The following is a 14731-nucleotide window of genomic DNA, read 5'->3' on the forward strand; positions in this document are numbered from 1 at the left end:
CCTATAATACTAGTGATTACCCCATTACTATTGTAGTTATATCCCTTATTGATATTGTTGTGCCCCTATTGTCCCCATATTGTTATTACTGTGCCCCATAGAATCCCTCTATTGTTATTTTTGTGCCTTTATATTATTATTGTGAGGTCCGCTGGGTTATATTGTGATTCCTTAGACTACTATATATAGAAAGGAGGTTTTGTCATTTGAATCCTCCAAGAATTGTTCATTTGTGTAATGTAAAGGAGGTTGCCCCCTTGAAGAGGATGAATTCTAAGGCGTTGATCTATCTTATCTATCTTTTTGTGAGTTGGTTTCATAACATTTTGTATCAGAGCTTTGGATTTTATGGTTTCGCTGCTCCAAATAGATCATCGTGGCATTTTTGCTATAACTTTTTTCTGCGATGTTTCAGAAGCGAAAAAAAAAAAACCAGTTGAGGCGAAATCGTACTGAACCTCGAGTCCGAATTTCAGAGCTTTTTGCGCTATATTTGCGGAGATATGATCTGAGGAAGTTGGTCTTTTTGCAGACTCCTGAATTACATTCCAAACAGGTGACTTGGGGAAAATCGTCATAACTTTCTCTTTGAGCATCGAATTGAAGTTTCGTAAGAAGGTACAGAAAGAGGACGGACTGTAGTTTTTTGTATATATTTTTCAGAGCCAAAGGTCGAAACAGGGACACGTGGCATGTCGTACAAGTTCGCTCTACTGAACTAGTCTATAATCAGGCTACTGTGGGAGATTTGGCATAACTCTTCCTTAGAGAATCCAATTTGGATCAGACTGGTGGCATTGGAAAGAGGACATAGAGGGATACTGCAAGTCGCAATTTCAGAACTGGATGATCTGAAATTACAGAGATACATCATAGGCAATATCGAGCTCCTACAAAGTGAAAAAAGGTGCATAGATTTTTTTAAATTTTTGCTTAAGCTTGGTTTGAAAAATTATATTGAAGGAATTCAAGGGGCATAGTAGAGCATTATTATCGATAACTGATGCCCCAAGGAAAGAAAATGCAAACACCTAGTAAGCAACCTGAAAGCTCTAGCATGACTCATGAAGAAGAGGAAGAAACGCTACATGATATATCAAAATTACAAGACCAAGTGCAACAAATGTCACTCTCACAAAAGCTAACAGAAGCTAATATAAATGGCGTGGAATCTAAGATAAAGGGCGTGGAAGCTAAGATGGATGATTTGAAAATAGATTTGAAGACAGATTTGAAGAGAGACATGGCAGATTTGAAGGCGGACATGGCAAATTTGAAAACAGATTTGACAAATTTTTTACAAGAAATACTTACAAATGGTGAAAGGGTAGTAAAGGAAACTCATGATGCAAACAAAATAAATGTTAATCATGATTTCATACACTAATGTTGGATCGAAGACCCACCATATTCCAAAAATCGATATGAGGAAGTTTGATGGCAAGGATCCTGCAACATGGATATTACAGATGGAGCAATTTTCGATCTCAATAATGTGCAAAACACACAAAAGGTACGTATTGCAACTTTATATTTGGAACCAGATCAGTTTGTATGGTATCAATTGCTTTGCTCTCGTAAACAAATTATCACTTGGGCAATTTTTACAGAAGAATTGACAGCACATTATGAGGATACAAAAAGCAGCACTTTTTTTAGCCAATTGATAAATCTCAAAGAAAAGGGTTCAATAATGGAGCACATTGAAGAGTTCCAAAAATTGAACATAAGGGTAAAAAATATTCCAGAGGAGCATAGGATTGATGTGTTCATAGGGACTTTAAAGGATAATATCCAACATGATGTTCGCCTTTGGGAACCTGATTCATTAGAGAAGGCATTCAGGTTAGCAAGAAAAATGGAAAGCAAAATTATGGCAACCAGGAAGCATACCACTCACAACTATAAAGATGGAAGTGTTGTTGCCCCTAGTCTTCCACAACCTATCAGATTGACACCACAACAATTGGAAGAAAAAAGAGCAAAAGGGCTTTGTTATAGTTGTGATAGCAAATACACTAAAGGTCATAAGTGTGCTGAGAAGAAATTATTCTACATAGATTGTGAAGAGGAAGAAGAAAAGGAGCAAGAAAGGTTAAAAGAAGAGGATATACTCCAGGAACAAAGCCTAGATAAAGAAGAAATGAATCCGACCATATCTTGTAATGCATTGGCAGGAATTACCACTCCTCAAACCATCAAGATAGAAGGACAAATCAAGAAGAAAAAGGTAATAGTGTTGATTGATTTAGGAAGTACCCACAATTTTATTCATTGTAAGGTAGCAAAAGAATTGAATTGCTTCCTATATCCAGCACCAGAGTGTCAAGTGATGATTGCAAATGGAGGAACAATAAATTGCTCTGGAAAGTGTCATAATATCAAGCTATCCATGGGGGAATATGTATTGACTAGCCCAATGCTTTCCATTCCAATGGGAGGTGCTGATGTTGTACTAGGAGTCCAATGGCTACAATCCTTGGGTACAATAGCTTTTAATTTTCAAGAAATTTTCATGAAATTTTCTGCGGAAGGAAAGGAAGTTGAATTAAGGGGGATTGCAGGGAAACCGAGAAAGATAATCAGCTCTAATGGTATGACAAAGCTTCTTAAAAAGGAACAAAGAGGTGTAATTGCACAATTATGTTCGCTAGATGTTTCCACATCGAAATCATCTATTTCTCCAGATCTCCAAAAAGTCTTGGACAATCATTCCAAGGTATTTGAGACTCCCAAAGGTCTCCCACCTATTCGTGATCATGATCATGCTATTCATCTGATTCCAGGAAGTGTTCCTCCAAACATCAGGCCGTACAGATATCCCTATGCCCAAAAGAGTGAAATTGAACATATGGTTGCAGAAATGCTAGAGGCTGGTATAATTCAACCTAGTCAAAGTTCTTTCTCTGCTCCAGTAGTATTGGTGCACAAGAAGGATGGATCATGGCGCATGTGTCCGAAATATAGGGAGCTCAACAAGCTAACCATTAAAGATAAGTTTCCCATTCTTGTCATTGATGAATTACTGGATGAATTGCATGGATCAATTTACTTCACCAAGTTGGATCTTCGTTTAGGATATCATCAAATCAGAATGAAGACTGAAGACATTCCGAAAACAACATTTAGAACTCATGAGGGTCATTATGAATTTTTGGTCATGCCTTTTGGCCTTACCAATGCACCTTCTACATTTCAAGGTTTGATGAATTCCATTTTAAAACCCTTAGAAATTTTGTGTCAGTATTTTTTGATGATATACTAATCTACAGCAAGTCTTGGAAGGATCATGTTGAACATGTTGACAGGGTGATACAACTATTGGAGGAGAAACAATTATATGCAAAAAGATCCAAACGTTTCTTTGGAGTACAAGAGGTGGAATATCTGGGTCATATTGTATCTCATGAAGGAGTTAAGGTAGACCCTAGCAAAATTAAAACCATTAAGGAATGGAAAATCCCCACATCCATAAAGCATCTACGAGGATTTCTTGGGTTGACAGGGTATTATCGCAAGTTTGTTAAAAATAATGGGAGAATAACAGCACCTCTAACAACATTATTGAAGAAAGATGCATTTTCATGGACTCTAGAAGCAACAAAGGCCTTCAAACATCTTAAAGAGGCAATGTGCCAAGCACCGGTCTTAGCTACACCGAACTTCACAAAAACCTTTATTGTTGAATGTGATGCTTCAGGAAATGGAATTGGTTCTGTTTTAATGCAAGATGAAAGACCCATTGCTTTTGAAAGTTGTCCAATCAAGGGAAAGTTTTTACACAAAGCCATTTATGAGAAGGAAATGTTGGCAATACTACATGCACTTAAGAAATGGCGACCCTACCTAATGGGAAGACACTTCAAGGTAAAAACGGATCATGATAGCCTTAAATACTTTTTAGAACAAAGATTATCCTCTAAAGAGCAACAAAAGTGGGTCACAAAGATGTTGGGTTATGACTTTGAAATCATCTACAAAAAAGGGAAGCAAAATGTGGTGGCAGATGCACTCTCAAGAAAGGATGAGGATGTGGAAGAATTTTTGTGCACCATTTCTATTATCCAACCAGATTGGATAAACGAAGCAAGGGAGGAATGGAAGAATGATGAAGAAGTGTGGGCACTTATTCAAAAGTTACAACAAGATTCCAGTACATCTGATACATTTAGCTGGCAAAATGATTCGTTATGGTACAAAGATCGCTTATACCTATGTAAGAATTCCCAACTCAAAGAAAAGATTCTCATGGAATTGCACACTTCTCCCTTAGGAGGGCACTCAGGATTTTTAAAAACTTACCACAGGGTTAAGAAGGAATTTTTTTGGGATGGCCTTAAATCGGATATTCAAAAGTTTGTGGCAGAATGTTTGGTTTGCCAACAAAATAAAGTTGAAATAATTAAGACCCCGGGTCTATTACAACCTTTATCCATTCGAAGCCAATGTTGGGAGGAGGTTTCAATGGATTTTATCACAGGTTTACCCAAGTCTGAGGGAAAGAGTGTCATCATGGTGGTAGTTGACAGACTTACCAAGTATGCACACTTTTGTGCATTATCACATCCATTTAAAGCCAGTACAGTTTCTACTGCATTTATGGAAACAATTCAAAAGCTACATGGAAACCCAAAGATTATTGTAAGTGACAGAGATCCCATTTTCACTAGAAATTTTTGGACAGAATTATTTTCTTGTCTCGGTACTCAGTTAGCTCATAGCTCATCTTATCATCCTCAATCTGATGGGCAAACTGAGATAGTAAACAAATGTTTGGAAGAATATCTTTGTTGCTTTATATCTAATAAACAGACACAATAGGTCAAATGGTTGCCTCTGGCTGAATGGTGGTATAACACTTCTTTCCATACAGCAACAAAAATGACCCCATTTATGGCACTTTATGGATATCAACCACCATCCATCACATCATATTTAAGAGAAAATTCTAAGGTTCAAGCAGTGGAACATCACATCGAGAATCAACAACAAGTCCTCCAACTCTTAAAGGATAACCTCGTGTTGGTGCAGAATAGAATGAAACAACAAGCAGATCAACATCGTAGCGAAAGAAGTTTTGATGTAGGTGATTGGGTATTCCTACAGCTACAACCATATAAACAAATGTCCCTCAAGCAGGCTAAGAAGGATAATAAATTAGCACCAAAGTATTATGGTCCGTACAAGGTGTTGCAAAAGATTGGTTCTATGGCATACAAATTGGAGCTTCCTGCAGCTTCTCGAGTGCACCCAGTTTTCCATGTTTCATGTTTAAAGAAGGTTATAGGCGACAAGCTCCCAGTTCAAACAATATTGCCAGAACTTAACGAGGAAGGAAAAATTATATTGGAACCGAAAGTAGTCATAGAAACAAGAACTCGACAGCTACGAAATCGATCAATTTCGGAGTATCTCATCAAGTGGAAGAACTTATCCGTTGAAGATTCCACATGGGAGGATGAGAATTTTATACAGAAGCATCCAAAACTACTTAAGCGTTGAGGACAACACTTTTTTGAAGGAGAGGGGCATGTTAGGTCCCTATAATACTAGTGATTACCCCATTACTATTGTAGTTATATCCCTTATTAATATTGTTGTGCCCCTATTGTCCCCATATTGTTATTACTGTGCCCCATAGAATCCCTCTATTGTTATTTTTGTGCCTTTATATTATTATTATTATGAGGTCGGTTGGGTTATATTGTGACTCTTTAGACTCCTATATATAGAAAGGAGGTTTTGTCATTTGAATCATCCAAGAATTGTTCATTTGTGTAATGTAAAGGAGGTTGCCCCCTTGAAGAGGCTGAATTCTAAGGCGTTGATCTATCTTTTCTATCTTTTTGTGAGCTGGTTTCATAACATACTTCCCATCAGATCCCCGCGCGAGGCTTGCAAAACAGGGCCTTTGGTTACAATTTTTAAACCAGATTTATGATCTCTTGTCCTATAATGGTGTTTGGATTCTTGCAGGAGGATTTTTCTACGGATGTTCTCAGGTCGTTGTATTCAATCAACTGTGGGAGGCAAGCGTCGACTTCGTCAACATCTTTCTCGCCAGTTCATATTCTCCAAATACGAACACTAAGCCCCCAAATTAATCAGCCTCCACTTTATTATCAGAGCTATGTAGAGTCTCGGTAAAACGATCTATACATCTTCCTCAGCATCAATTATGGGATCATTGCCTTCGGGATGCAAATAGCATACGACAGGGGGAGCTGCAAGTCAAAGATGAAAGTGTCCTCAACCTACAACAAGTAATAAATACAAGTCGAGAATGTTGTCCGACAGAGAACATTTCAAGGCTGGATCTTGAAGATCCAATGTTAGATTCACCTGAAGGATTGTCGATACATATTTTTATCAGATCACTTGAAGGGAATTCCATTTGTTTAAAGATCGGGAGTTTGGAGGGGATAAAAACTCTCAAACAGATGATTCAAGAAAAGATGGGTATACCAGTTAGTTTTCAACTTCTAATTGATGCAGGGAAAGTATTACTGGAGTAATACAAGCTACATGATTATAACATTTGATGCGACTCAACCATCTCCCTTAATACAATAATTCTAGGTGGATGTCTGGGGACAAGCTCTAAAGGTCCAGCTACTTTCAAAGGTGCAGTTAAAGGGAAGATGGAGCCACAAAAACAATCAGAACAACCTCCCACTACTCTTGGTCCCTACATTGTGGAGCAAATGACCCAGGTGCCAGCTTTGACAATTACATTGCCTAAGGTAAATGAGATCCATGATGAATTTCTTTCTAAAGCTGTGATATGTAGATTCAATGGGTTCTAGCCCAAATCGGAGGCCGTACATCAATGGATATTTTCCACATTGACAAAAAACTATGACATCCATTTATGCTCAAAAGGTTTCTTTATTGTCAAATTCGACACTGCAAAAGATAGGGAATATGCTTTACATGAGTGGCCATGGTTTTGGGGTAATGCATGCCTCTTCATAACACCATGGTGATTTCCAAAATTCCAATATGGGTAAGGTTACATAACCTACCTTTGCATTTTTGGCATTATAAAGTATTAACAGGCATTGGGAATGCCCTTGGGAAATTTTTAAAAGTAGATGCAGACCACCTCACAAAGGATATCTTCACTTTTTCCAGAATTTGTGGGGAGGTAGACCTTAGTAAAGGATTACCATATCGCATCCTATTATATCACAATAATCAGCAGTGGTCCCAATGCCTTGACTATGAGAAGATGGCCTTCATATGTGTTGAAGCCCTGAAAATCGGGTCTACAACAAGGGGGATACCCACCCGGTCCGGACCTTGGTTGGCAGCTCCTTTTCCGTTTGGTATAGCGGGTCCGACTGCGGATATGGGACCAGTTTCCCAATTTATGTGTGTGTGTGAGAAAGATGGATATTTCTGTTTCTAACAGTTTCTAAATGGAATACTTCTACTCTAATTCTAATCTAACAATAAGGAAATTATATTCTAATCAACAGAAATATGTAAATCTACACTAACCCGGGGTGTAATTTTTCTTCTATGCGATCTAAAATGATTTCAAACAACAACTGGTGATAAAGATCATTCAGCTGCTATGAGAAAAGAATTCAATAAAGATGAACCACTTCGTATAAAAAGTTAGACGAAACAGTTGTGAAAAACATATCGCATAATGAGCTATTCATACATTAAGCATAAATAAATAGCTATCACCGTACAAAAGTGCCAAATGATAACTCAGGCATTCATACATTAATCTATAAATAACTGAACTGAAAATCACTTTAACACAAGGCAGAAATAGTTTAGAGATAGAAATACCATTTATAACTAGTCCTACTCATGAGCTTCAAGTGATAACGATTAATCTCTTCTTGATCAAATATCCACTAAGAGTACAAAAGTGCAACATCAGTAGCAGATATCAAATGCAAACATCAATAAATCATGTTCCATTCATTCATCAAAACCTCCTCAGAGGGTACAAAAGTGCATGTTTTGGGGATAAGTTTTTGATAAATTTCAGGACCCTTCTCTAAATGCATGAGAAGGGTTTAAATACTACTAACTATTTCTAAAAATAAATTATTACAAAAATATAGGATGCGGTTTAAATGACCGTCCTCTTTTCAGGAAAATAAAACAAAATTAAAGCTAAAATTAAACTACTTCTGTATTTGGTCCTTGAAATCGCACGCATGCAGCATCTGTTTGAGAAGAGTCGGGTGGCCGACTTCTGCTTTTAGCTGAGCTGAGAAAACAGAATCAACGAGAGCTGGCGCCATCTTTTTGGCCGAATTGATGATACACTTAACAGTCATCCACTGGCTATGTGGCTTTACCAAGTAAGCCCAGTAATAATCCCAGTTTAACCTGGTTAACCCTTGAATTGCTTGTGCTTTTTCTTGGGTCCTCTGTTTCCAATCTGCCTGTAGTGTTGTTTTCTTGCAATTTTCGGAGCTTGCAGATGACTGGGCAATTAGCAGCTTGTCTTTTCAAAAAAAATTCTCAGCCGCGCATCGGAAACTGCCTCCATTTCTTGATCCGGGTTTCCTTGATGCGTTTTTCGCCTTTTGCGCTTTTTCCTTCCAGCAGATATAAAGTTCAAAATTTGTAAAAATAATAATCCCGTAAGCTCTTGACCCTGAGTTTTAAACTGTCTGTTCCTGATATCTGCGCTGTCCAGTATCCATTTCACCATGTCCGTGTATGGGAGAATTTTGGGCCTTGCTGCTATCCGGTGCAAGAATGAACAGGCTAGCTCTGTAAGGGATGCTTCAGAAGAACCATTTGAGCCCACAGTAGCAACAACTTCCATTACTCTGGGATTCTCCTCTTCGAGCAGATTATACATGCCTTCCCATGTAGCAATTCCCGCGTCTCTGTTACAGGCCGTGTCTGTATACAGGGGTGCCATTTCCTTTTCTTCTAAACTCGGGGCTTTGCTTTTCTTTCCCATTTTAACCTGCGTATTGCTTTGTATCATCCTCTGTTCTCCGTTCCTGCAATTCACAAGTGAAGTGAAAATGAATGACAAAGAAGGGTGATGGGAAAGTTTTAAATGCCGCAGACACATCAAGTATACCACCTTACGTGAGATGATTCTTCGATAAGCACGCACCCATATTCCATTAATAACTAGCAACTAACTCATTTATTAGCATTAAAGCGCATAACCAGGTGTCAACTTAAGGAAATTACTTTTCTTGAATAACGTGCCCGAAAGATCTGCGATGAAGTGATTTTGCGATTTGCTTCACAACATCGCGGGTCGCAACATCGCAAAATGATAACATCGCAAAGTTGGTCACTCATGATATCGGATTATCGCATTGTCGCTGTATCACGAGATCGCAATATCGCAGAAATATTATGTATGACAATCTTTGTTAACCTGTTTTCTGCGAAATGCGATCTTGCGATCGGCGCCATCGCATATCGGCAAATTAACGCGTTTCGTTGTAAGTTGTGCTGTATGCGATGCGATATTTCATTATCGCACATCGCATTCTCGCAATGTTTAAAATTCAGCTCATAAGGAGGTATCCTGTTATCTTCTTCCGATGCGATATTCCTAAGGAAAGGTTTGTGTCTTACCTTATCATAAAACTTAGATTTTTTGGATTTTAGAAGGGGGGCTTCCTAAGTTTATGATGGTAACTTTATTCAACAAAGGAAATTTAAACACTAATTTGATTTTTTAAATTTTTTGCTAAGGGTCCCCACTTATTTAGTATTAGGAATAACACTAAATAAGAAGGGGGGTTGTTGCCGGCCACAACAAGATGTCGTCTATGTCTTCAAACTGGTCATCTTCAAAGTGCCTGTCCTCAAAATAAAATAAAATAAAGAAAGAAAGAAAAATGAGACAACCACAAAAGTCGAAAGGATGGTAGTTTTCTGACCCACGCACAGCGGAAACAGAAGAAGAAGAAACTATAACAAATACCACAAATAACAATGCTTCAAATTCCCAGGAGACCACGTAGAAGGACGCGTTAGACTTCAACTCAACATTAGTTCCAATACCTACTAAACAACAACAACAGATTGTGATGACTACTTCCGAAAAAGAAGCAATTGGTACCAAACAAACCCACGCATCAGTTGGTTCAGACTCAAACAAATAAATCTCGTCAAATATAAACAAGTCTCAAAAGACCATTGTATCATCCACACCCAACTCTAGTGGTTGGCGAAAATTGGAAAGAAAGAAAGGTAGGAAAGAATAGGGTAACTGTCTGATGAGTTCTTATGGATCTTGGTCAACAAGATCCGATATTATGCATATGCTTTGAGCATCTACTATATGTAATTTTGTTCACTTCATTTTGAATAAAATTGTGATTTTTCCTTGGGAAAAAATTATTGAATTATTATTATTATATAGAAATAATTATTATTAATTATAATGATAATAATAATATTTTTATTGCAACAATTTTTTTTGTATTATTATTTCTATTGTTACATATTTATCAATGGTAGACACAAATGAAGCCTTCAGCTATATCAACCACATTAATATTTTTAATGTGGTTGTGCTAGTTACATTGATGTGATCTATGTTGGAGTAGGTTTTTTAGAATTTCCATTCTTTTAATTATGGATGGTGTAGATTTAATAATGTGAGAATATTCTTTGTCATATACATAATTCAATGGTTGAAATTAAGTGTTTCCAAACGTTTTTTCAATTTCTCACCTCCACTCATGTGCATACATTACAAATTCTCAACATTACTTAACCTCCGCTAGTGTCCTCATGTTAGAAATTCTTAAAGTTACAAATGACACAAATCTTTTGATGCATATGAACATTTATCAGCTATTTAATTTATATGACTATGTTGGTTAATATGATTTATGTTATAACATAATTTTTATATGTGAAAGTGTCAAAAAAAATATTAAGATTCTATTGTTTTTCTAGTGTAATTTGTTTATTTATGTTTGTTTTGGAAGTTTCATTTTATTTCGGTATAATTTTCAGAAAGAGAAGGTTAGGTTTTAAAGTGATTTTTATTATGAAGTTAAAAAAATATTAAGTTTTTATTAAAAAAATATTTATGATAAGTGAAATTTATTTAAGAAATCAATATAATGTTAAGTTATCTATTAGGGTTTTAGTTTTCATGAGATGTTCCAAAGAACAAAATTATATGTGAGTTGAGGTGATTTTTATTGGTGGGTTCAGAGTGTATCTTTGTGTATAGTGATTTTGAAAAAAATGGAGTTATATGTAAGTTTTGAGTAATGTTCACTGGCGAGGTCAACATAGTGTTTCATTGTTAAGTAGTGCATTGGGATTCTCTATTTCCAAGTGTTTTGTTGTCAAAAAATTTATTAGAGTGTTATTTTCACTAGGATTGTATTCTCCCTATAGTTTCCCTACTCACATGCATGAGCTATGAAGGGATAAGACTACTTGTAGTCTTGAGTGATTCTCATTAACGAGGTTAATGAAGTGTTAAGATGATTATCAGTTTTTGGGTTATTTTCTTTCGTGATAGTAATGGAGTGTTAAATAGTCCACTAAGATTCTATTTTTGTTTAAATATGTATCCATTAGGGTTTTGTTCTTACTATGAACCACTTTAATCGCATAACATGAGTTTAAAAGTGATAACACATGTACAAGTCATAGATATATTTACTAGTAAAGTTTATGGAGAGTTAAGATGAGTACCAATTCTCTAATAATTTTCATATGGTCTATCCCACCAACATATTATGGGTTTCAAAGGATAAAGCTAAGTGCAAGTCCCAAACAATTATGTCAAATAATGATCTTTAAATGGAACCCCTTAAGGCATGTTCCTTCAAATGATTCTTTAAAAATAAACTTCAAACAATTTTTTTATTATTATCAAAATGATAAGGATGGAGAATGAGTGATCAAATGCCAACCTAATATAAAAAATAAAAATAAAAAAGCCTTGTGTAACACATGTCTTGAGCACTCACTATGTGGTTGTTGCTAAGAGTGCATTGGCTTATTTGGGGTAGTTGATGTTCATGTGTTTCATAAGTTAACTACTCAACCTATTTACCTTAGTTTATAAAGTTGAGTGCAAGTCCCAGTCAATTATGTCAAATAATGATCTTTAAATGGAAATTCTTAAGGCATGTTCCTTTAGATGGTTCTCTAAAAAATCAACTTCAAACAATTGTTTTTATTAAACAAGGATGGAGAATGAGTGATCAAATGCAAACCCAGTATAAAAAATAAAAACAAAAAAGCCTTGTGTACTCACTATGTGGTTGTTGCTAAGAATGCATTGGCATATTTGGGGTAGTTACTATTCATGTGTTTCCTAAGTCAACTACTTGTTTTATTTATCTTAGTTTTTGGTGTAGAGTACTTCTTTTGACACTCGCTTAAACGATTTTCAAGTAGCAATTTGTGTGTTTTAACCATAGAAATGGTATTAGTTTTATGAAAAAGGGGTCATTTGAATCCATGTTATGGAAATGGATAATGGTCAATTGGAAAGTAAAGAGTTCAATTGATTTATATCAAACCTGCACAAATGGTTATTTCACTGCAATAGTCATTCTTCTAGAGGATAGGAAGAATATATTTGAACTTGGTGTTGAAAATGCAACAAGAAAATCCTCATTTATTTTTCCCTTGAATTCAATTAGGAGAAAAATTGTAATTCCACATCACAAGACAACTTGTACGAGTTAACTAAGTTAATTTGACTTAGTTGGTTCAATTACTTCGAGTTGAGGGTCTTGTTGTAGAATGTAACTAGGTTTAGTCTTCATAATGATTTGTAATTATGAATTTATGAAGAAGAAAAAGAAAACGTATTTTGTAATACTTGCATCATGGGTTTCATGAGCAAGGAGTTTTATTATAGGTCAAAGACTTCTTCTTGATGTCTTTAGGAGTTTGTCGTCTTGTCATAAATATAATTAAGAAGTCATGTATATAAAGTCATGTTACACATGTGAAATACATGTCATTTATGTAGAAAATTGCACTCCAAGACATTGTCACTATCTCTCTTGTGGTCGGCTAAAAGAAAAACTATATTCTCCTGGTGAAGAAGTCGAATTACCTCCAAGATCGTATGTTGGCCTAGATAACAAGAATAAGTCACTATATAAAGAGTGACTTGACCTCATCGTAGCACCAAGCAATTCATACATCTGATCGATAACAGTGTAGATCTTAGTGCAAAGTGACAAGGGTAATACAATGAGGAAGAAACGCTTCAACAATGCATAAGTGTCTCATCTTTGCAATACTAATGAAGGACCAAAGGTTGTCTCATCTCTGCAAAGGACTGAAGACTATTTTAGGACATTAGTCATTTGATTGAGGGCTATAACAAGTGTGGAACAATGCTGGAAGAAACCAAGACTCTACCATGCAATGCAAAGGAGAAAAATTGTGTCAAAGACCGTGTTAAGAACTGCGAGATAAAGGTCGAGACTCTGCCATACAGTGCGAAGGATAGAGACCGGAACTCTCTAGGTGACAGTGCCATACAGTGTGATGAAGAAGGATTGAAGCATGAATGTCAAGGAATGCAAGAGATAGTGACAAATGTCTTGAAGGTGAACTTGTGTCAAGTATCTTTGTCAAGGGTATTGGTATTCATCAATTGAAGTATCTATAAGAAGATTCTTTGTGGGTTTTCCCCTCAAGAGGAGGGGTTCTAGCCCTGGCTTGGAGCCTAACTATTGTGTCACTATTGTTATTGTTTTGATAGTTGTTTGGTGTACCAAACACGTAATAATGATGAATAAAGATAATAAGTAAATATGTTACACAAGAAATTATCATGTAAGAGATAATGTTATAACCTTTGTAATAAGAAGTCTAGAACAACAACAATATTTCATTGTAATATGCCACACGATGTTGCTCGGTGTCAAGAGTAATCTCATCATTCACCTTGCCGTTGCTACTTTATTACAATTGATCTCAAACAGTGATTGGTTCGACCTATATGACAGTACCATAAGATGATTGGTGTCATATGTCATATCAATGATCATAAGAATCAGATGTATGAGGAGTCAAAGTATCTCAAGGCTCAAGTGATCTCAATAACATATAGTCTGAAGCAGTTTCGGTAATGTCATAATTATGCTATGGTGCTTGGTGCTGGACAATGCAAGAAGGTCTCAAAGGAAGTCTTGTAAAAGGATTTCAGTTGTGTCATGCTAGGTAGCTCAAGCAAGGATCTCATTCAAGGAAGCATCAAGGTGAATATCTCCTCTTCACGTGCCAATTAAGTACCTTTCATAATCAATCCTTGGTTTAAATGACTTTGTTTTGCAAGGAAATCGATATGCTAGTTGGGTAACCGAAGGTCGTTGCATGAAATAAGGAGGATAGTCATAGTCCTCAAAGATTAGAGAAGTCATTGAGCATATCAATAAAAGGGTCTCCTCTAATTTCATAGGAAGGGACTCTTAAGGTTCTCTCACAAAAACAATATTGGAGACATCAAAGAAATATATGATGCAATGAAGTAGGTCATATTGAAGGTATCGAAGAATGAAGGGATATCTTCATAAAATCTCAACTGTGAGATTTGGAGAGATGATAAGAAGATAATCATCATTAACTAATAAGAAAGGTAACAAATGTCCATGGGACAAGAGAGTTTCCTCATTCGACAACTTGTGGTTTCTATGCTAGATGGAAAAAGACAAGTTGAGGACAAAAGTGTTGAAGGCTAAAACACTCAAACATTTTCAGAAAGGAAAGGGAAGTTTAGAAA

This window comes from Pinus tabuliformis, chromosome 5_2 (genome assembly GCF_031772625.1).
Source record: "Pinus tabuliformis cultivar Carrire ecotype Pingquan chromosome 5_2, CPIR1, whole genome shotgun sequence".
Classification (NCBI taxonomy): Eukaryota; Viridiplantae; Streptophyta; class Pinopsida; order Pinales; family Pinaceae; genus Pinus; species Pinus tabuliformis.